This window comes from Canis lupus, chromosome 12 (genome assembly GCF_011100685.1).
Source record: "Canis lupus familiaris isolate Mischka breed German Shepherd chromosome 12, alternate assembly UU_Cfam_GSD_1.0, whole genome shotgun sequence".
In the NCBI taxonomy this organism is placed as follows: domain Eukaryota; kingdom Metazoa; phylum Chordata; class Mammalia; order Carnivora; family Canidae; genus Canis; species Canis lupus.
The window spans coordinates 56,160,617-56,183,999 of NC_049233.1; the positions used below are offsets into that span (position 1 = coordinate 56,160,617).

General features: G+C 35.4%; 1 protein-coding gene and 2 long non-coding RNA genes across 3 annotated transcripts in view; 2 read left to right on the plus strand and 1 right to left on the minus strand.

Moving 5' to 3' along the window:
• LOC119874292 overlaps nt 1–23,383 on the plus strand; it is a 399,775-nt gene that overhangs the window by 186,492 nt on the left and 189,900 nt on the right. The gene's annotated exons all lie outside the window — the stretch shown is intronic.
• The window catches only part of LOC111098368, a 37,953-nt gene continuing 20,265 nt past the window's right edge, over nt 5,696–23,383 (minus strand). The window contains exons 4-7 of the long non-coding RNA XR_005368049.1: nt 21,336–21,368; nt 15,813–15,901; nt 7,167–7,248; nt 5,696–6,330 (exon numbers count right to left, since the gene is read on the minus strand). This is a non-coding gene — a long non-coding RNA (uncharacterized LOC111098368). The remainder of the gene's footprint in view (nt 6,331–7,166; nt 7,249–15,812; nt 15,902–21,335; nt 21,369–23,383) is intronic.
• Nucleotides 23,144–23,383, plus strand: part of LOC119874220 — a 74,299-nt gene continuing 74,059 nt past the window's right edge. Inside the window, exon 1 of the long non-coding RNA XR_005368044.1 lies at nt 23,144–23,336. This is a non-coding gene — a long non-coding RNA (uncharacterized LOC119874220). The remainder of the gene's footprint in view (nt 23,337–23,383) is intronic.

Here is a 23,383-nt window from a genome sequence, read left to right on the forward strand (position 1 = left end):
AAGGATTTTCTAGTAAAGCAGGCTTTCCCCAGCACCTGCTAGTTTAGACTTGAAGGGCTCATTTTCAATTTTAGCTGGCAAGAGAGCCCACCAGTGTGGGGATGCAGGTGTAGACTGGTATGCTGGGAAGAATAGCACTTTTGTTTGCCTTTCTTTCTCCTCTGTGGTGACTCTGCTGCTTCCACTCTAGCTTTGAGGGAAGAAGGGAAGTGCAGTCATCAAGAAGTGATATAGGTTATTTCCTTGTAAGTATGCCCTTTCTATGACATCTCTCTTTACCTCCTGCAGCATTATAAGGAACCTAAAGGAAAAGGCAAAAAAAAAATCTTTGTATAATAATCTAAAGTGCTGTATTCTCTACCCTGTAATGTTTTTATTAGGCAAACACTTTTGTCAGCTTTTAAATATCCAGGAGCTGGGAATGTTTTGACTGGTTCCAAGGTAAACATTTGTTTTTGAGAGACTAGAGGAAGAAAGACCAGACAGCACAAAGCAAAAAGACTGTCTTTTCTTTCTGAGTAAGAATTACCCCACAAGTTAGGGAGATATCAAACTTCATTTGTTACAATTAGTTGCAAATATGGTTGCAAAAATCATAATGTAATGCAGAGAGGTCCACTAGTTCTTCAGTTAGATCTAGCATGCTAAATACAAACATGAACCCAGTTTGATATTTTGCTTATTGAGTTGGCAGTATTATTTTTGGAATCTCAATTGTACTGGAAATTTAGTAAATGACTATCTGTTTGTCACCATTATCTCCCTTTTGTTTTTTTGAGTGTGTGGCTATGAAGAAATGGGAATGACAAATGATAATTGTTTAGGACTAAAGAACAATAGATGCCATAAATTTCAGTGGAAAGAGTAATAATAACTACTTTTACTCAGATTGTGGAGGTAGTTGTTATTTAGTGTTCTTTCTTCCTTCCTTTCTTTCTTCTCTATGAATGTCTTTAGTTGTTTAGATGTATTCAGGTTACAAGTAAATCATTGAAAAGAAAGGTCAAAGGATTTAATAAGATTTTGTTAATGCTGGGCAGCCCAGGTGGCTCAGTGGTTTAGTGCCACCTTCGGCCCAGGGCCTGATCCTGGAGACACAGGATCAAGTCCCACATCCGGCCCCCTGCATGCAGCCTTGTGTCTCTGCCTCTCTCTCTGTCTCTCATGAATAAATGAATAAAATCTTTAAAAAAAAATTTTGTTCATGTTAATATGTACAAATCATGTGTTTAGATTCCTTCCCAGCACACAAATACAAATATTACTATGTGTATAGACATATAAACAAAAGTAGAGATGATTCAAGCATATGGATATGAGAAGTTATTTTTTTGGTGTTTTTGTTGTTCTTCTCTAAAGAGGCATACAGCCACACTTAGCTGAACACTGGAGTTTTCTTTGTGTCACTGTTGTAAATTAACTTATTGTGATGATCTCCATGAAAACTGATGACAAATTATTTTTGAAAAATGTAGATGCATTCATCATCATCAGCTGTGATCAGCTGCAGTAAAGATGCCCTTTGAAAATGAAGAGTTCTAAATTAAGATGTTTAAAAAGTACAGATAACAAAAACCAAGTGAGAGAAACCCCAAGCTTTTCAAACTTGGTATGTGAATGTGTCCATTTTTAATGAAGAAAATGAGGCCAGCATCAGTTGGGACTTTCTGAAGAACACATTGTACTGTACCAATTAGTGACTCTATTCTCAGGAGACCACAGTGCAGTAGTCCTTCATCCTGCTGCCAGGTGGCGCTGTGTGGTAGTAGGTGCAGTCTTCTGCAAGGAATAAAACGTCTGCTCCTGCCCTCGGTACTTGTACTGCTGACCCTGATAACCGATTCTATTAGAAGTGTAAAAATAAACTTACTTTACAAATTTCTAAGTCATTTCTATATAACTATGCTTAAATAGGTCTTAATCTTTACATTTAATGAGAATCTTCTGTGTTTAGTGAATGCATCTTAAAGAGTGAATAAAAGACTCATGGTTTCCAGAATGCACTAACGTCTTTCATTATAACTGGTGCCTCATGCCTTATAAATACTCTGCTTTGAATATAAATAAAGCAGTATTAAAAATAAAACTCTTTTGTTGCCAATAGAGTGCTTTTTATTTTGGAATAGTAAGAGTAGAAGGAATTTGTAGGCAATGAATACAGGAAATATAACATTAGTTTAACATGTGTAAGCACACACTTAAAATATATATTTTTTGAAAGAAAAGCCTTCAGTATATTTATTTTTTTCTTCCAAGTGAGTATGTGTTTGCCCTTTTTCCCCCCTAAAATTATTACAGTAATTCTTAAAATGGTCAACTTTCTGGTTGTTTTTTTACCCCCTCTTTCAGCATGATGTAATTTGAAGTTTTTTTTCCTTTGTATCATAATGACCTGAGTTTAAAGTTACTCTCAAATTAATCTTCAGACAGAAAGTTTCCAAGACGGTTGAAATATTATTTTAAAAGTTGGATTTCTTGTTTTACCATTACGAACTTAAATCTCCAAATTGTGTAAATGTGTAAGGTAAATGTAGTTTTGAATATGAAAGACCTATTCGAAATATGAGTCAATGTTAGTGTTTTTCTTTTTTAAGAGATGGCATCTAAAAGATGTGAGCATTTTCACAATCTTTATGAAATAGGACAATTTTTTTCTGGTTGCCAACCTTCTTATCTCTTCTAGTTATCTAGGTACTACAGTGATTAAACAATTTAATTTATGGATGTATCTTGATTGTATTGATATTTATGAAGGTCTCTGGTTTATGGAGGAAATTTCCAGAAGGGAGGCATATTTTAACAGTAATTATTAAATTTCTCATGCAGAATTTATTATGACAATATAAAGAAATCATAGTAGTATGAATCCCAGATTGTGAGTTAGTTTCATAGTGTTTGCAAAAGGAAATATTCGTATCGAATATTAATTGATAGGAACATATTTCTTAGAGGCATTCTTATCAAATATCCATACTATGTTTGCAATAAAATCAAATAGAGATTGGACAAAAGCTGTGGCTTCAAGGAATTTTTAGTTTAACAAATGCCAGCAAATTCTATTCAAAAGTTATTCACAGAACTGGAGGATGCTTATTGCGGAGTTACTGAGAATGGTGTAAATATTTTAGGAAATGAGTTAAAGTGCTTACGAATCTCTGACAGGCCACTTAAAATTATATTTCAAGAATAATAGCATGGACAAATGCTCACCATTTATAATTGGGAAAAAAGGTAGGCTATAGAATAGTGTTATAGTCTATGTCTCTATAACATAGGATGAACTTAATTGCATGTGATATATTTTATATTAAAAAGTATATATGTGAGATCAGTTTTAAAGAGAGTCTATAACAAGGTCTAGCATTAGTGTGAAGGATTTGTTGTAATTGAGTTAGGGCAGAATTACTATTTGTTACAAAAGACCAATAACATTTAAAGGAAACAATTGTCAGGTTGAAAACAATTCATCATAGTGAAATAAAGTAATGCAATGAAAGAAGAAATAATAGAATCTCATGATGGGAGCATGGACTCTATATTTGAAAATATTTTGCTGAGAGCACTTTGATACCAGGAACAGATGAAGTGAGTGACCTCACGGGGCTTCTCTAATTTCTGCGATTCCATAACAGAGCACTCTGAAAGTACCTTGCTTATGACACTTCTGGATTTACATTTTACCACGTAATGAACTGCTGAATGATTTTGGTCGAAACAGTTTCCCTATTATTGCACGAGCCATCTCATTATTGAATGGAACAACCCCTATGTGCTCCACAAAGCTCAAAACCGGAACTTGACTGTAATGATTTTCTAAGTTCATTCCATAATCAGTGGTGCAATGCTTCATATTCATACCCATAAATATGAAAGGTCCTGGTGACTCCACATGTGACCAATATTATATGCTATTGAAATTATGCAATTTATTTTTGTAAAATACAAAAAATGACCAGACTGATATGGAAACCACAGAATGCAGGTTTTCTTCTTATTAGCACTCCTTCTGCCCCCATCTCATACAGTGCCCAATTTAGGACAAAGACAAAACGAAAGTGTATCTTGAATATGCATCACAGGTTCCAAAAATGAAAAGAAATTGGATTTGGATAGCACTTACTCAATAGACAGATATGATACATGGTAAGAAGGTGCACTGTCTGCCCTGTGATAGATTAAACTACTTTGTAGGAAAATTACTGTGAGCCAGTCACCACCACCACCGTGGCTAAATCTTTAATAAAATTCTCTTCCATATTCAGGAGTGAGGTATGAAGTACACAATAAGCAGAGTGAAGTAGAGTGCCATTTATCAAACACCGGCCAGGTCTGTAATCTTCTGCTTTATCCCTTCTTTGTACTTTATTTGTCTTTATTGTTGCGAGGAGGGATATTTACCAAGAGCAGTGGGCATGAAGCCCATAAACCTCCTCCTTCCTCTCTTTCTCTCTTTCTTATTCCCCCCTGTCAGCCTTGTCAGTGTAATTTGTTTGTTTCCTTCTAGGTGGTCCTTTGCTTGTTTGGCGTTCTTTTCTCTCTTCCTTTTCTCTGCCTTTCTTTGCAATGTGCATTCATGCAATGGGAAATGACACCAAAGCTACTGGAATATGCAACGGGAATGCTAACAGCTACCATGAAGGACTGTCCAGGATGCATTCGGTAATGACTTTGAATGCCTCTTGGCAAGATAGCAGTGTTAAAATGTTGTAGACAGCCCCTGGGTGGCAGTGCATAGCCAGTCCTGATGCCAACAAAAGCATTTTCAATGTAAAGATTTTATATGTGTGTGTTTACATATGACATATAGGATGCATGTGTTTATATGCATGCATGTACACACGACACCTGTATACATAATATGTCTGTATGATATATTTGTATATATATGTATATAATATATAGATATATGTCTACATAAGATGTGTTTATAACCTGTATGTGTATGTATGATATATGTATGTCTATGTGTGTACATTGTATGTGTGTATACATATATGCATTACATATTTATCCATCTACCCAAAACTAGTTAAAAAGTAACTCTCTTTGAAAGGTATAAACTCTGATTTACCCCACGTTTCTTAAGTGCAGTAATGGCAATAACTAAAATAACTTGTATCTTTTTTTAATCTAATGCTAAAAAGGTTCTAGATATCCCAGTCATATAATGACATCTAAATTATCTTTAAAATCATGCAAATATGGTTCTGATGTAGTGGAAGACTTCAGAGGATAGTGAGAGTATGGCTAGAGGTGTTTTGTGCCCCTCAGTCTGCACACTGCCAGTCTATGCAGCAGCCTTGGGGGTAAATTATTTTTAGTACTATTATAACCCTTTTTTATTATTTGAATAGCAGTTTTATGACCAAACATTTATATTCAGGCTGCCTTTGTACTTGACTGAAAGAGAGCAATCATGGAGAGTGATAAGGCAACAATGGTAATGATAACTGCATTTATAAAGACGTACAGAATTTAAACAGGAGTACTAAAATAGACTGACGATAGTTCTCTACCTGAACCTGGAGCAGAGATGGGCAAGGTTCTTGTGGTTGAGATGTCTTTGCTATTTGGGGGCAGATGACAATGTGTATGTGTATGTATGTATGTGTGTGTGTGTGTGTGTGTTTTCCTATGTCATTGTTTCTTCCTTTTAGTTAAATGTACTTGATATGTAGATGAATGGGTAGCAATAACAACATAGGGCCATTTTGTATTCAGATTAACTATTACCATAATTTTGTCAGATTATGATTCAATGCAACTGCATTTCTGAATAAACTATTCAACTCAAGTATTAGTTCTTAGAAAAGCTGAAATTTTTTTTGCTCTTATCTAGCATTGGTCTATTTATCTGTCTCCTGAGGATCTACCTCTTATGAAAAATTGACAATTTACCTTGTGAAAGAAAGGAGTATGGGAATAGGAAGGGACCCTGTATCTTTAAACATATTTCAACAACAAGAAGTCATTCTGTTTACCTGATACCAATGTTTTCCATATATTTTTATAATTTCATTCATTTTCCTTATTCCTGACGTTCTGACCAGAAGTAAAAGCTAAGCTACTTCTGGTCCAGTTACATTCCTTTGTTTTTTATCTTTAAATATGTTGTAAGTATTAACATAATTAATAAAACATAATAAAAAGGATTGACATTGTGCAGTTGCCTTGTGCTGTACATAAAACTGAAACTATACAATGTGGGATAGAAATAGTATCTCCTCTTCACAAGATATCCCGAAGGTCTCTTAAAATCAGCCATACATTGCCAAAGTCTGTATTCTGTCTTCCTTTGGCTCTTCTTTTCTTCAGCAAAGTTATTAACTTCTACATGAAAGGAAAAAAAATCAATTTACTTGCATTCCACCTTGATTCAAAAAGAAATTAGGTGGCTTACAAAGATACATACCATAAATCTAAAACTATGAGAGGGAAATGAAGCCAAGAGAAAGCCAGGGAAGGGAAAGGGTGGAGCATGTAGTGTAACTATGGAACCAAATGCCCACTCTAAAGCCCTGTATACTGGCTACCTGTGGGCCACATGTTTAGTCCTCAGCTCTTTAACAGCCAACACAAAGATGGAACTAATTCCAGGATGCACAGAGTCAGCATCAAGAAAAGAAACGTATTCTTCAGGAGATGTGCAACTATTCCAGATACACAGGCTCATAGGAAATTTGACTCCTTGGTCTTCATAGAACATTGTGTAATTCAGAGAAATATGTTTCTTAACTGTAAACTATAGTCAACACACGCACACTAATATGTTATACGTTATATAATATCTTGGTAAAGGAAGTCAGTGAAAGCAAGTCTAGGGTTGTTCATTTATTCAATAGTTACGTTTTGTGTGTCTCCTGTGAGTTATCTGGCACTGAAACAGGTGTGGAATGGTAATGTAAGAGATGTAGCCCCTGCTCTCATCAAACTTACAATCTTTCCTTGACAATTGACATTGAAAAATTAGTTATATGTATGCAATGAAAAGTCCTGCAGGTGGTCAGTAGGAGAAGGTTCAGGTTATGTCTGTTGGTCTAACTTAACCCAGGGACAGATATCACAAATACAGGGACATAATAAAATTTGGATAGCTCTGTAAAAATTACAGTTCTATGAATCCAGCTTTTAATTTGGGTCAAATAGTGGTGAGTTGAAGATTGTACCTCCTGATGAGAGTCTGAAAAGTTCTTTTATTCTCTGTTGCCACTTGGGAGCAAAGCCACCATGACTCAGCAATCAGCTGACCTGTGATCAGAAGACAATAAAAATATAATTTAATATTTATCCATATTCTATTTGTCCATATGGGTGAAAAAAGAAAGAGGTGTTTACATATGCATTTTGGTGCTTAATTCTTCCATTATGAGCTTCTTATCTTTTATGACATGTTTAGTATTTTCTGTAAGCTTTATGCTAGAGTTTAATTCACATATTAACCTGTGTCTTTAGAATTTTTAAACACAGTTGCTAACAACAACCACTATTAACAGCATGTTTCAGAAAAGATATTGTTTAGATGGAATAGTTATATACCAGGAAAATGCATATTCTATTTGGAAAATAGCATTTTATGACATGAAGGAAATTATTTCTTCATCAATAATCTACTTGGACTACAAATGCTCCTGATGCATTTTATTTAACTTTAAAAAATATTATTCAGCATAGTTTCACTTTAAAATATAGTGGTACATTTCAAATGATCTATTGATTCTGTGTTTCCCTAAGAATGGCCATGTTTGTTTTTAGAAATCCATAGTTATTTCCCTTCACATGACTTATTTGTTCCTCTTTTGGACCTGGTTGTAAACACAGAAAGAGGGAGGAGAATTATGTCTAGTAAAAGGATTATGAATCCAATGATAAAAGGATGAAAAAAAAAACCCCAAAATCTTAGTGGATTCTACTTTCATGGTAAAATAGAATACCTAGTTAGTAGTAACTGCTTTTAGATAACAGGCCACACAATTTATCAGGAAGACAGTTACTATTTAGCATGAATTTACAAACATGGAAGAGATCTGGCAACTTCACCCAGAAAAGTAATTCACAAGTCTAACTTTCTTGCCTCACTTACATACACAGGCCCTGTAGCCCACCCAACATTTCTTCTTCTTCATCATCTACTCCCCCCCTCCCTCCTCCTCCTTCTTCTTATTCATTCTTCATTCTTCTTTTTTGCTCCCAAGTAATGGGATAAAGAAATTATTACTATTCACTTGAGTATAGAGAGGTTTAGAAGTGCTCTGTGTGAGGTAACAGAACTTATTTCCTACACACTCTTATATTAAAGGAAGCAGGATTTCTTTCTTTAAAGTGGTTATGTCTGTAAGAAATGGGATAGGAAATAGACAATAATTTCATCTATTTTCTGAGTAACCTAGAAATCTAGTTTCATGTAGTTTTTGGATGAAAAAACTAGAAATTTCTAGTTCTGAAGTTTTAGTTCTTCTAATTCTAAAGATCTAGAAACTTCTTGATCTTTAGAATATTCTTAGAATAAAAGTCTTCATGCTGCTCTCCATTTCCCCCCAACCTCCCTTCCCGAACCTCATCCCATGACAGTCTATAAAGCTGTCTGAGAAACACAGAGAATATGTCCCCTTTCCTCCCTTTCACAGAAATATTAACATTCTTTTTCACACTTTTACAGACTGGTTCTGGGAAAGCCAACTAATTTGGTTCTGCCTGCCTCTTAAGAAACAAACAAAAATGATATTTCTTCCCCTGGGCCATTTTAGTTCATGTTTATTGTTAAATTTAAGTCTTTCTTGGGGCTTAAAAACAGTGGTACAGAAGTGCATCCAAACCTTTTATGAAGAGCATTTAGACTAACTAGACATGGGCATGCAGAATATTAAGCACAAACCTGAGGTTCCCCTATTGTTGCCTAACACCTATTGAATGTAGCCACTATTAATTCTTCATTGGCCTTTGGTTTCTCAGCTTACAAAAAACTATTATGTACAATGGGTAAATGGGCTCTATAGCTACCTAAAGCCTATGTCAATTCTTAAAAATGAAGGATGGCTCTACTCTATGGCATAATACGGTTTCTTTGAACATTAGGGATTCTGGTCTAAACTCATGCATAATTAGTTATACTGTAAAACTAAATAGATTTTCTTCTGGGTGGCAGGTTCCTTTCAGGCACATAATGACAGAAAAATAGATTTGTTTCTTCAGATCCTTTTGTTTCCTCTTTAGCTTCCTTAGCAAAAGCTTTTTTGCACAATGGAATGCATTCCTACTAGACCCCACTGGGGAAGACTTAAATGTTAACCATATTAGGACACCGAGAAGCAATAAACATAAGTTAGGTATAAGAAAAGAAAAAAATGATATGTGAAATGAAAAGAAAGATAAAGCGACTAAGAAAGTGGGAAGGAAGCAGAGAAGAGAAAGAAGAAATTGTTCCTAATCTATTTACAAAGCAAAAGTCTCAAAATGGCACTCTATTTCCAGAAAGATAAATTTTTACATGGACAAACATTTCACTTTTTGAGAAAAGAGATTATATTAGAAACTTTGAAATATTTGTCTTCAGGTAAGAAATGTTGCCCTGGGGGCAGCCCCGGTGGCTCAGCGGTTTAGCGCTGCCTTCAGCCCAGGGCGTGATCCTGGAGACCCGGGGATCGAGTCCCTGCATGGAGCCTGCTTCTCTCTCTGCCTGTGTCTCTGTCTCTCAGTCTCTCTCTGTGTCTCTCATGAATAAATAAATAAAATCTTAAAAAAAAGTGTTGCCCTGTGAAATGGGATTTAGTAACTTTTTAATCAAAATAAGATGTTCACAGAATAAGAAATGATTGGGAATATCATTGCTGAAACAGGGACAAACTGTCTTTTTTTTTTTTTAAGACAAGTAGCAATAATTGTTATATTTTAGACATCCTTTTCTTTCCTAAAGAATTGTAATTGTGAAGATGTTGTGAATAAGTTGCATTGGTAAAGAGTTAAAAGGTACTTGAATTTCAAGGATAAGGATCTCCTCCTCCCCTTGCCCTACTTGTTTGTTTGTTTGTTTTGGAAAAAGATGACATAAGATTTATTTTGTGGCCAGAAAGACAGGTCTTAAATGTCTTAGCTGATAACCAAAAACAGTATTTCAAGCTCAAATAAATTCCTTAAAGAGATAGGGAATTACCAAGTAGCAGGTAAGTATCAACTTTAATACATCAAGTTCTCTTGCCTCTGTTTTTTCTTTGTTCTATGTACACTCTCTGTGTACATGTGAAATATGATGTCAGATCCAAGAGATGGTATTAAAATAGGTAACATGGCAGCATGCTGTTTGATCTTCAGGAGTACCCTGTGCTTACATCCCTAAATGCTGCATTGAAAATTTTAATACCAATAGTTTTGCAAGACTAATTTGCCCACTGCATACAAATCACAAACAACACCAATTCTGGTTAGCTATCTAGTGGGATTTGATAGTGACAGTTCTATTGTGTAGCTTTTTCTTTCTTTCTTTCTTTCTTTCTTTCTTTCTTTCTTTCTTTCTTTCTTTCTTTTCTTCTTTCTTTCTTTCTTTCTTTTTTTCTTTCTTTCTTCTTTCCTCTTTCTTTCGATTATTTTTAAAAATTTATTTATTCATGAGAGATATAGAGAGGCAGAGACATAGGCAGAGGGAGATGCAGGCTCTCCGTGGCGAGCCTGATGAAAGACTCCATCCCAGGATCCGGGGATCACGACCTGAACCAAAGGCAGACACTCAACCGCTGAGCCACCCAGGTGCCCCTTGTAGAGCTTTCAAAAAAGCCACACTATTCACAAAGTTTTTACCTACCTTTGATGTATGATGTTTAGGTGGAAGTACTAGTGGATGTGGGAGGATAGGCAAAAGTCTAGTAATATACACTCACAGATATTTAACCCACATAAAATTCTAATTGTAGAATCTTAGAACTGGCAGTGTTCTTAAAGGTCATTAACTCTAATCCCCATATTGTAGGGATGAAAAAATGAGGCTTAAAATGGAATTCTCAAGACCCCGTTATTAGAAGAATAAATAGTAGAAATTATGTCTTAAAAACTAAACTTTGCTTCTTTTTTTTCAAGGCTTTGGCCTCTTCAGTGATACGATTTTCCTCCTACTTATATATTACTTTTTGAATATAGGCTGAGTGAAAACATAAATGTTGTGATTCCCTTCTGCACAAAATTATCTCTGACTACTTGTATGATTAACTCTGAGTATTTGGTTTACATATAACATTTCTTAGGAAGCAATTCCTAAAAATACACTTTTATTTATTTTTGCCTATCTTAGGTTTATAGAATTATAGAAATGAAAATAAATTTCTAATGTATCAACTCAATTTAACTATTTTACAAACGAGGAAATTGAGGCTCAGAGAGATTTTGTCACTTTGCACTAGGTTCATAGCTCTTAATGATCAAGCAAGTACTAAAATGCCAGGTCTCAGGACTCAGTCCATTGCCCTTCATACTCTAATGCATTACATTCATTCCATTTATATTTTATAAAAAATTAAATTATGAAATATTTCAAGCATGAAGAAAAATATGAATAAAAGAGAAAAGAGAATAATACAACTAATACCCATGAATACTAGGGTTTTTAAAATCATAATGTTTTGCTCTATTTGCTTCAGACCATTTTGTCTCTTCATTTTCAGGAATAAAGCAGATACAATTTAGCCCTCTGTGTACACCTCTCCCACTTCCCCCTTATATTTTTATTTTAATATGTAACTTTCCAACTTTTGTTTAGAAAAATTTCAAATATACAGAAAAGTAGAAAGAATCTTATAGTGATCCTCATGTAACTACCATTTAGGTGGGTCGTCTATTAACATTTTACTCTATTGCTTTGTCACACATCTATTCATTTAGTTGTTCCTACATTCTTCATTCATCTATTTTTTGATGCATTTCCAATAAAAGTGCAGACATCAGACACTTTCCCCTAATAGCTAGCATGCATGTCACTAGTGAGTGTTCTATTTGTTTACATTTTTTTCTTTTGTGTAAAGTTTACATACAATAAAATACACAATTCTTAAGTGTACATTGAGTTTTGACAATTGTATGTACCTGTATAGCCATCCCTAGGATCATGCTGTGGAACACTATCATCACCCTAGAAAATTCCTTCATGTCCCTTCTCAGTCAATCCCTGCCCCAACCCACTTAAAACCAGCTACCTTTCTGATATTTTCCAGTATAGATCAATTTTACCTGTTTTAGAATAGAACATAAATGGGATTACATAGTATGTTTAGTTTTGTGCAGAACTTTTTTCATTCACCATGTTTTTGAGATATATACATACTCAGGTGTATCAGCAGTCAGTTCCTGTTTATTGCCAGCTAGTATTTCATTGCATGGTTGAATTGTGGTTTATCCACTCTCCTTTTGTTAGAATGTAGGCTTTCTTATTTTTGTCTGTTACAATAAAACTTCTATGATAGCCACTCCAGCCTTATACTTATTATTTAAATGGTACATCTTTTCCTATCCATTTAATTTTAAACTATCTGTGTCTTAGTATTTAAAACTCATCTCATATGGGGCACCTGGGTGGCTCAGCGGTTGAGCATCTGCCTTTGGCTCTGGTCGTGATCCCCGGATTCTGGGATCGAGTCCCGCATTGGGCTCCCTGCAGGGAGCCTGCTTCCCTCTCTGCCTATGTCTCTGCCTCTCTCTCTGTGTCTCTCATGAAAAATAAATAAAATCTTAAAAAAAAAAAGTTCATCTCATATACACAGCATAGATTTGGGTCTTGCTTTTTAAAAATACTCTGACAATCTCTGTTTCTTTATTGAAATTAACATGCCTACACTTAAATGTAATTATTGATGTTGTTGGACTTAGGTCACCATTTTAAAAAAATTGTCTTCCATTTTGACCCCTCTGATTTTTATTATTCTGTTTTTACTTTGCTGTCTTATTTTCTACTATAGAAATGTTTTTAGGATTTTCAAAATTCCATTTATATGTGTTTAATGGTTACTTTGGGAATTACAATGTACATCATTATTTTTTCACAGTTTAATTAGCATTAATATTGTATTACTTTAAAATGTAGAAACTTGGGCAGCCAGGGTGGCTCAGCGGTTTAGCGCTGTCTTCAGCCCAGGGTGTGATCCTGGAGACCTGGGATCAAGTCCCACGTCAGGTTCCCTGCATGGAGCCTGCTTCTCCCTCTGCCTGTGTCTCTGCCTCTCTCTCTCTCTGTGTCTCTCTCTCTCTCTCTCTCTATTTATTTCATGAATAAATAAATAAAATCTTAAATAAAATAAAGTAAAATGTAGAAGCTTTGCAACCGTATAGCCTATTTACCACTTCCCACTCTATGCATATAAAATTTGTGTATTGTTTTTGCCTTATACTGTTCAGTTGCTACAGGAGGAAATATTCAATGCAAGATCATTTTTGAAAATTCTATTTTTTATAAAGATTTTGTTTATTTATTCATGATAGAGAGAGAGAGAGAGAAAGAGAGAGAGAGGCAGAGACACAGGCAGAGGGAGAAGCAGGCTCCAGGGCAGCTCGGGTGGCTCAGCAGTTTAGCGCCGCCTTCAGCCCAGGGCGTGATCCTGGAGACTCAGGATCGGAGTCCCACGTCAGGCTCCCTGCATGGAGCCTGCTTCTTCCTCTGCCTGTGTCTCTGCCTCTCTCTCTCTCTCTCTCTCTCTCTCTCTCTCCTCTCTGTGTATTCTAATGAATAAATAAATAAAATCTTAAAAAAAAAAAAAAAAAAAAGAAGAAGCAGATTCCATGCAGGAAGCCTGACATGGGACTCGATCCCAGGTCTCCAGGATCCCGCCCTGGGCCGAAGGCTGGCAGTAAACCACTGAGCCACCCAGGGATCCCCTGAAAATTCTTAATTTCTTTAAAGAAAGAAAAAGGAAACTAAGAAGAAATTATGAATGAAATAGTATAACTAAGAATTAAAGCTATGAAGTAGCATGAAATCTTAATAACCTATGATAATAGTATAATAATAAGTAATCTATAATAATTAAAAGAAGAGAATAAATAATTTTCTCAAAAACTGTGGAAGATTATGAATGAGATCAAAGACAAAAACATTTTAAAGTTTACATTCTTAATTCTAATGTTTAAGTGAAGAAGATACATGACACAATCTTTTCTGACTGATTTGCTGAAAAAATAATCAGTTATCAAAAAAAAGTTTTCAGAAGCTGCACCAAGATTCTTTTTTTCCATCATATAGGGCTGAGACAGGGTGGCGGAAAGAATCAAACAGGCCAACCAATTATTTGGCCAATGGTTTTATAACTTTGTAGTCAGGCAAGATCACAAAAGGGTCTTTGTCCTTTGGGTACCCAGGACTGATGATGTCTATCCTATGACTAGGTCAGTTGGTAGGACTAAAATTAACTGTAGTGGTACTTTACTTATGTAGGTAGGGAAACAGCAGTGGGTTCAGCCACTTTATTCAACTCCTTTTGTGAAGTCAGAAGTTGACTGGCCTTGTGTGGAAAAATCAATAAGACATTTATAAACCTTCATGAAAAAAAAAGATTTTTGAAAGGGGAATATGTCGGTTACATGGAGAGATGACCCTGTGTGAAGGTGGGAAGGGTTAGAGTAAGCGGATTAAGCTGCAGTGAGTACAGGGAACACACGCCAGTATTTTTGATTTATGTTAGCGTTCATGTAGTGAGCACTATCTGGAGAATAGCGGTGCTTTTCAAACTCTGTTGATGAAACCCTGCACACACATTGCAGCACTGGGAAGCTGCTGGAGTGTGCTATGCTGAATGATTCTGTTTGGGGGTAGCTGATGATCCTTTTATTTCTTCAGGGATGCCTGGTCAAATCTTTAGAGTTGGGATAGATGATATTTTGGCTTAAACTTCCTGCTTTTTTAAATTCCTGCACAGCTACATTTATTGGTGTGTCTAACTTTTAGATTTGAATGTTTGACCCTCTTCCTCTCTTTTTCCCTTATTGCTTTCACTTCTGCATGATTATTTAGGATGAGTCTAGTTGTCCTGGACATGTCAAGTTATCAAATATATGACACTCGTTTATTTTAGCTTTGGTAAAAATTTTGGTAAAAATTTTAACTGATCTGCATTTGTGCAACACTTTTAGTGCCCTGTAATTTTGTTTTTCTTAATTATGCTAAGGATATGAATTCCTATAGAATAAATTATTATTGGATTCAGAAATAAAGGAATCTAGATCTACAGCTGCTTTATGAATGCATGCCTCTCCACTGAAGAATGTTTAGCATTATAGGAATTGAGTATATTTGGTCAAAGTGCAAACATGTTGGTATGAGACACTGCACAAGTGGATGGGCCTTTCGGCTAAATCTGCCTGTATGCCCCTAGAAGCTTTCTTGTTGTATCTTATATGATTTTCACTGCTGAAGCTGCTTTTTAATTTGTAAATGTGGAATGGGCTGGATCAAAGTCTTAGAAGATTTAAGGAATCTAATCCAATTTGATGTAGAGCAAAACACAATTTAAAATCTAAATAATTCCCAAACTCAAGAAGCTGCTTTCTGATCTACCTTCTTTTCCAATCTTCACAAAGTGAGATTCTTGCTTTAATTTTCTCTTCCCAAGATAGGCAACTCTTCTATGCATCTCTCTGGCAACCTTAAAAAAATTACCCTTGCACTGGTTCATTTGATTTAGTGGTCTGGAAATTTGAAAATGAGGTTGTCTGTTAAAGGTGACCCCCTGCAGTGGCTTTGGCAGCATGGGGTGTTCCGGAGCAGGGAACAACAATGGCAGGAAGCCCCCTGAAATAGCAGTAGTGCTGACATGATTGGGCAGAGCAGTAAAGGCTGATTTCCTTACACTGAAGCTCTCCTGCCCCAGGCGTCTTCCTCTGACTGTCACCCCATTAATGCACAGCAATCGCTAGACAGTCTCCAAGTCATCACCTTCTGAAAAACAACAGATGGGTTAACTGGCTTGAGGTCACTCAATGAGTCAGGAGCTGAGCTGGGGTTAAGTCCCCAGTCTCCTCATACCCAACCTGGTACAGGACCAAATGTATAGGCTATGGCTCCATCAGCATTTCTAATGCTTGGGGAGCAAGCTCATTAAAACGGCTCTAAACTGATTAAACCAGGTTTATATCCACTTTCTCTTTTGTCCCTCTCTCTGTCCCTCTCTTCTTATTTTCTCCCTTCCTTCCAAAAAATATCCTCACTTGATCATGCACCACTTTCTATATATATATCAGCAAAGATGCCTTCTAATTATACTGTCTGCTTCTCTTTGTAGTCTCCTTATATCAAATGATAATATTCCTGTATCTCATCACATTTCATCATTAAAACTATAAAATTGGAAATTAAAACATTACAAGGTTTACTCTGAGTTTTAGAAGAGGATTTTTTTTTTCTTAAATGACTGTTCTGATTCTGTATGTGAGTTGCTACATTTAAGTAGCAGCTACTCTTTTGATTATGTGTGGGGAGAAAGCAGATCTGATATCTGCACACAAGAAAAAAAGTGACTTTAGTTAGTAAGTTCAGACTGTTGAACTTACAACCAAGCTTTTATCCAAAGGCACTTGAAAGATATCAAAATTAGCCACTGAGTTTAAGTACTTCATTCTGACCAATTGCAAAACTGAATCAAGGTCATAAAAGAGAGACCGACAAATGTGGGATGGGGAGGAGGGGGAGAAAAAGGCAGAGAGCAGGATGAAAGAATAAAGTTTTAAAAAATGGGATTAATTTTATAAGCGATTTGGAAAGATGGATAATAGACTTGATTGTGAATGACAGCCTCTTGAATCAGTGGTTTGTAATCTTTTTTAAAATTTAAAAATTTTTTGTTTCTAGACCTGGTCTCTGAATAAAGTTTAATAATGTCATGAGCTCTCTCCCCAGAAACATACATATGTTTTTATCATACACAATTTTTTGAATACAATTTTAGATATTAAACTCCCTTAAAGCCCATTCAAGGCGATAGGTTAAGAAATCTTAATTGAAGCAAATAGAAAAAAAAATCTAGGGGAAAACCCCCAAACAAAATATTTCTGAATAGTATTGGACTTAAACGGGATTTTTAGCTAAACCGTGGACTTCTGACTCACTTTCTAATATATCACCTTACTAATTATAAAAGCTACCGACACTTGCTTTTGAAATTCTCAGCCCTCTTATGCTGTTGCTCTATAAAACAGGGTTCTCAATTAATTAGTATCATCATAGAATTAAGCAGTGAAAGGAATTGTGAGAAGTTATTTGAATTTATAATACAACCCTTGGCCATTAGATTAGGACAAACTTAAAACCATTCTAAAAAGTGAAATTACTATTAAAAATTTCCAAAGAAAATTCTGCAACTATTCTCAATATTAATGTCAATGTCTAATACTTTTCTGTAAGAAAAATAATTTTTTCTTTATATCTGACCTAAATTCTTCATACTTCAGATTAAATAGTTATTTTTTTATCATCACTGGGAATTGAACACAGCTGGTCAACAACTTCTGCGTGGCACGGCTCAGAGCCGTACCTTATTTTTTTAATCAACTAAAATATGTAGATAATAGGTTGTTTTGATTGTATATTTAGTCTTGATCAGCTCCTAAAAGATTTCGCTGTGATTTAAACTCCTTGAATTTCAGCTTACGAACCAGAGTTTCTTTGGAACAAGCAAAACATGTTAAAATAGCAATTACTCTTGTAATTGCAAATAGCTGAAAGTTCCTGGATTTTTGATGCTCTTATTCTAGGTTTGATTTTCAATATGTTTTTGATTGCCTCCCTCAAATTTCTTTGCATTTTCTTGTAGTTTTATTTTTTAAAAAATCATGTTTATGGTTTTAAGCTCATCAGGGGAAGAAATGGAAGTCAGTTGGGGGATGAAATAGGAAGGAAGCAAAAGAAAAAATTTCCAATCTTTTAAGATGCTATATTCTTTTAGAGAATTCCATTCAAACGAGAGTATTTTCCTGACCACTTTATGTTCATTTTCAATTAATATGTTCATTAGACTTGCTTCTGGATTCTTTGCAAATTCAACCTGAGTTAGAGTTAAAGGTTCTAAGCTTTCATCAGTGAAAGGAATAAGTTGGGTTTTTGTTCCCCACTCTACCTTTCTTTTCTAAAAATGTCTGAAAGAAGTTTTTCATATTTCCATGACATTCTTGTTACTAAGCCATTGATCCTTTTAAGTGTGACACACAGTACAGTATTCCTTATTGGGAGATTTGTCTTCAGTATCTCTGTAGGTTAATCCGAATAGCATATGCTCTATTCAAAGGATCTCTTTTAGTACTTTTCTGTTTCCTAATCATGGCCTTATATATTGACTTCAGGTCTTAACTACAATTCCCTTTGCTGGATACAGTGTTTATAATTTAAGGAGACATTTTAAATTGCCTTAGCAAGATATTAATTAAAAACAGAAATTCTCTGAATCATTCTTGTGCATTTCTTTTCTTATGAATTATTTTAACATCTCATACTCAGTTGCAGCAGATGACATAAGATCACAGTCTCGCAAACACACATGATAAACGTAATGCAACAATATTAGAAATCAATAGTGTGTGTTTTATTGTATACTGTATCTAAAATATACAATAGGGTGACTTACATAAATCATTTATTCCCAGTCATGATTGATGACCTCATAACTCACGAGTGACGGGGCAAAGCAGAGCCCCAAACGAGTTATGAAATGTCATCAATAACAAGTGGAAACAAATGATTTATCCAGTGTCACAGCCCATTGTATGTTCAGTTTATGCAACAGCAGTTAATGATAAAAACACCCCAAATGGGTGCAGCTTGTATTTTATCCATCATATATGCACATGCTCTTCCTACACTATTTTACACTAGGTTAGTGCTTATTGTCCATGAAGAAAATGATCAAGGTTGAAATAGGAAAGTGAGTTGATAGAGAAGATATGATCTTTATATATATATATATAAATCCTTTTGGAATCCCTTTCCTCTTGACTAGGTTTTTCCTCTTATTTTCTTCTTAAAAAAATCTATCCCCATTTCTAGCAAGGAAAACAGAAAAGAAGAATATCTGCAGCTATATAACTCAACTGATTTATTTTTCAGTTGACATTCTAGAAGAAAGAAAGCATGATTTTTAAAGTTAAAGGATGTTATATGACTTTAACACTATTTTTTTCTTATGTTTTTCCTGACTATATAGATTAGGATGAAGGAGTTTTATATTTCCATATTCAAAGGTAGTTTTGTGACCATATCCTATGCATCCTATGTATGTTTGGAAGTCCTACATGTTTCATATAGAAATCTTATTTGCAACATTAATATACAGCTATACTCTCATTACAAATTTAGAGATATGTTTCACTGATGTTAGGAATATTGGTGGTTGCCAGAAGCTTGTCTTTGAGGTTAATTTTACGAGGTTCCAGTTCTAGTTCCTCAAAATGATATTAACTTTTGGGGAAAAAATACCATTTAAAGAGAATGAACTGAAATAAAAGTCTGTCCCTTGTGACACCCTCCTTCAATATTTATAATATTGACTCAGAGAACCCCAGAATCTTGTTAGATAGAACTTTATTAAGTGAATTTAAGAGACTGTAATATGGGTATCATGCTGTGCTGGTTGTTGCACAAAGTTAAGCAAATCTAGCTTTTACTTAAAATGAACAAATTAGACAAAGGGTAAAGGGGCAATTAGACGTACAAATATCTTTGTGAGTCTTAGCAGTTATGGAAAACACATACTGTTTGTAGGTATTGTATGAAAGCAAATGTGTGTCAAGCTCTACATCTCCCTTTTGATTCCTCCAGAATATATTTCCAAAATATACCCTGAATCTGCCTACGTTTTCAAATATCCCCTGTCATCATTGTAGTCTAAGCAAGTATCTTTTCTCCTCTGAACTGTCTTGTTTGGAAGCGCCCAAACTTGATTGTCTATTTCCTCTCTCCCATCAACATATTCTGCATATAGCAACCCTGAGTGATCTAAAACTACAGCACTCCCTGATGTAGCTCTTCAATGTCTGCACAATACATTTAGAATAAATCTAAACTCCTCTAACTGAATTGATAAGTGGTCCCTATATAACTCTCCAGCCTCATCATAATCCATTTTCCCTCTCATTTTGGCCACATGTTCTTTTTTCATTTACCCATAGGGGCTGGCTGAGCTCCTTACTGCTTTAGCATCTTTTCCTGTCCTATTCCCTTTGCTTGGAATTTGTCCTTTGGCCTGGTTATCATCTGCTCATCATTCAGATTTCTACTAATATGGCTTTTTCTAAGAAGTCTGCTCTGAATTTTGTTCTAAATCAGGCCCCCAATGCAATGTGTCAGTCTACTTTTCCTTACCAATGTCTATCACAACTTTGTCTCCATTTTATTTAATAGTTCTTTTTCTGAAGATATCTATCACAGATTTTATTAATTTTTTTTCTCCTCAGTACTAACACAGTGCTTGATACCTTAATAAATATATATATTTATTGAAAAAAAGGTTTGAAAATGACACAGTAGAAAAATTAGTAATTTTCTTTGAATAATTTCTCATTCATTAATCATCTACTACATAAAAACTACAAAACCCAATGTTGTGGAGATTTACTAAAAGATTTGAAAAATAGTTTTTTATCCTTGGAAAACTTATACTAAATATGAGCACCTAAAATCAATTCAAGTGTTTATTGAATATATACGAGTAGAGGAGAGGCAGAGCTAATCCTGGAAGCTTACTTGATGCTCAATTTAAAAATATGAGGAAAAGATTAGCAAGTGGGAACACAATGAACATTGTTATTTCCCATACTGGACTGTGCGTGTAATCATGATAGCATAAATTACTGGAAAGTTTTTACTTTGCTGCTATGGACTAGATTCTGTCTCTTAAGAATTCATGTATTGAAGCCATGAGCCCCCCACTATGATAGTATTTGGAGATGGGGTTTTTGGGAGGTTATTGACTTAATGAGATCAAATGAGGTCCTCATGATAGAGTTAGTATTCTTAAAAGAAGAGACTCCAGAGACCTTGCTCTCCCTCTCTCTATACACACTCAAAGGAACTCTTGTTGTATGTGAATGAACATACAACAAGAAAGCAGCTATTGACAAGCCAAGAAGAGAACTCTCATTTGGATCTGACCATGCTGGGACCCTGATCTCAGACTTCCAGCCTCCAGAAATGTAGGAAAATAAGTTTATGTTGCTTAAGAAACACCCAGACTGTGGTATTTTCTTATGAATCCAAGTTGGCTAAGACACGTTTACCTGAGGATGTGCTTTTCCAGATTAGAAAAATTCTTGATTTGAAAAATTGAAAACTAAAATGCAGATTTAAACTAAGCTAAGAGGCTATAAAAATGAGAGTGATTACTTACCAGCTATGTACCTTGGTAGTCCAGTGGTATGGGCTTAAGAAGATAGAAGATGGCATCAATTTCCATTCATTAGCTTCATAAGTAAACTTTCCTGTATAACATTCCCTAAGCATTTCTGTTGAAGTTCATAATTGAAAACGACTTACTGTGTTACCTTCCTGCAAGATGGCTTCATTGATCAGCAACCTGTAATCCCTTAAAACAAATGGATTTATTAAGAATTTGAACTATGGCAAGGCAGGGAAGGTCTGCCAAAATAGGATCCCAGCTTTGTAGTGGGTGTGTGGTGGTTTAGGGCCCTTAGCATCTCAGAAAGGCAGTACTGTGTTGGGAAAGGGGTTGAAAAAACACATAGAGCTAAATTCTTAGGCCTCTTGCTTAAAGCAATCCTTGCTTTAATCATAATTTCTTTTCCATATCTCTTGCCTAAAACTCTGATTAGAGTTTGCCTAATCCCATTAAATTTTATAATAGTTGGTGATGGAATTGAATGATTTCCTTTTAGATTAAACTAGGAGTTACTGCTGTCTATACCTGCAATAGGATGTTTATAGATCAGAGCCCAAATGTAGGTTTCCCAGATGTTACCTTATTGAGCCTGTCATATATTATAGGAATATGAGATTGAGTAGCTGTTCCAAGGATGAAGCAATTTGTGGTAGCTGACTCTTTTTTGTGGTTGGGAAACTTTGCACGATAACAGCCTGGCAGAGCAGAGAGGATTGTCAGGTACTGAGAGACACCTGAGTCCTAAACCTATGCACAAAGTTGTTAGTCACAGCAAAGAACCGTCATTCTCTGTTTTCATCTCTCTACTAGCCAGCCATGTGTTATCTCTGTCCTTTAAAGTCATACCTAAGCTTTAATTTTGCCCTGATTTCACCCAAGTAAAGATGGCTTGAGGATGGGAGGAAGAATAAAGAGAAAATACAGTGAAATTCCCTGTGTTATCCTAGACACAGCTCTCACGGCTCTAGGGACTTCCTTTTATAAATTAAAGTGATTTAGTGATCTATTTCTTTATGACTGATTTCTTGCCTTATTCTCACTTGTATTTAAAATAACTTACAAAAATAATGCTACAAAAACTATAATAATTGGGACCAGCTGAAATATAAATCAGTATGGAACAGTGATTCAATATCCTAATTGTAAAACCAAAACACCTTTTTGTTTTGTTTTGTTTTATTGCAGATAGCCAAGTCTTACCCCAGATCTTTTTACCAGACTCTGGAATCTGAGCCAGGGTCATGTATAGTTTTAAAGGTGGTAAATTTGATGTGTAGTTAAAATTGAGAACATTTTTCTTAGGTCAGGAATTCAACTAGATAGCTCTGGTTCAAGGCCTGTCCTACTGTCAGGAAATCAGCAGTTCCCCTTCCATGATGGTTTACTCAAATGGCTCAGTTCTTTGTCATATGAGCCTCTCCATAGGCTGTTTGGGTTTCTGCATAACATGGTAGGTAACTCCTTCAGAACAAGTGATACAAGAGAGAAAAGAAGGTTAGAGCCATAATGTCTTTTATTTTTTTAACTTTTAAACAAATATTTTATTTATTTATTCATAGGAGACACAGAGAGAGGCAGAGGGAGAAGCAGGCTCCATGCAAAGAGCTTGATGCAGGGCTCCATCCCAGGACCCTGGGATCAGGCCCTGAGCCAAAGGCAGACACTCAACCACTGAGCCACCCAGGTGCTCCCATAATGTCTTTTATAACCTCGCCTTGAAAGTAACATTCTACTAGTCAAAAGACTAACGCTAATATGGTGTAGGAGGGTGCTACACAAAGCCATGAATACCAGTTAACAGAAGTCATTGGGGAGAATTTTGCAAGGTGGTTACCACACCTATGATGACTCACAACAGTTCCCATTCCATGAATTAGGGAATAATTGTTGGAATTTTGCCAGCTGTCAAGAATGTCTATTTCTACTGTAACACTCAGGAAGTAGGGAAATAACTACAGAATAAATTTTCAGACACACTGACTTGAATGAGAGGTAGGCTTGGGCCAAAACTTAATATATTACATAACTACCATAAGCCT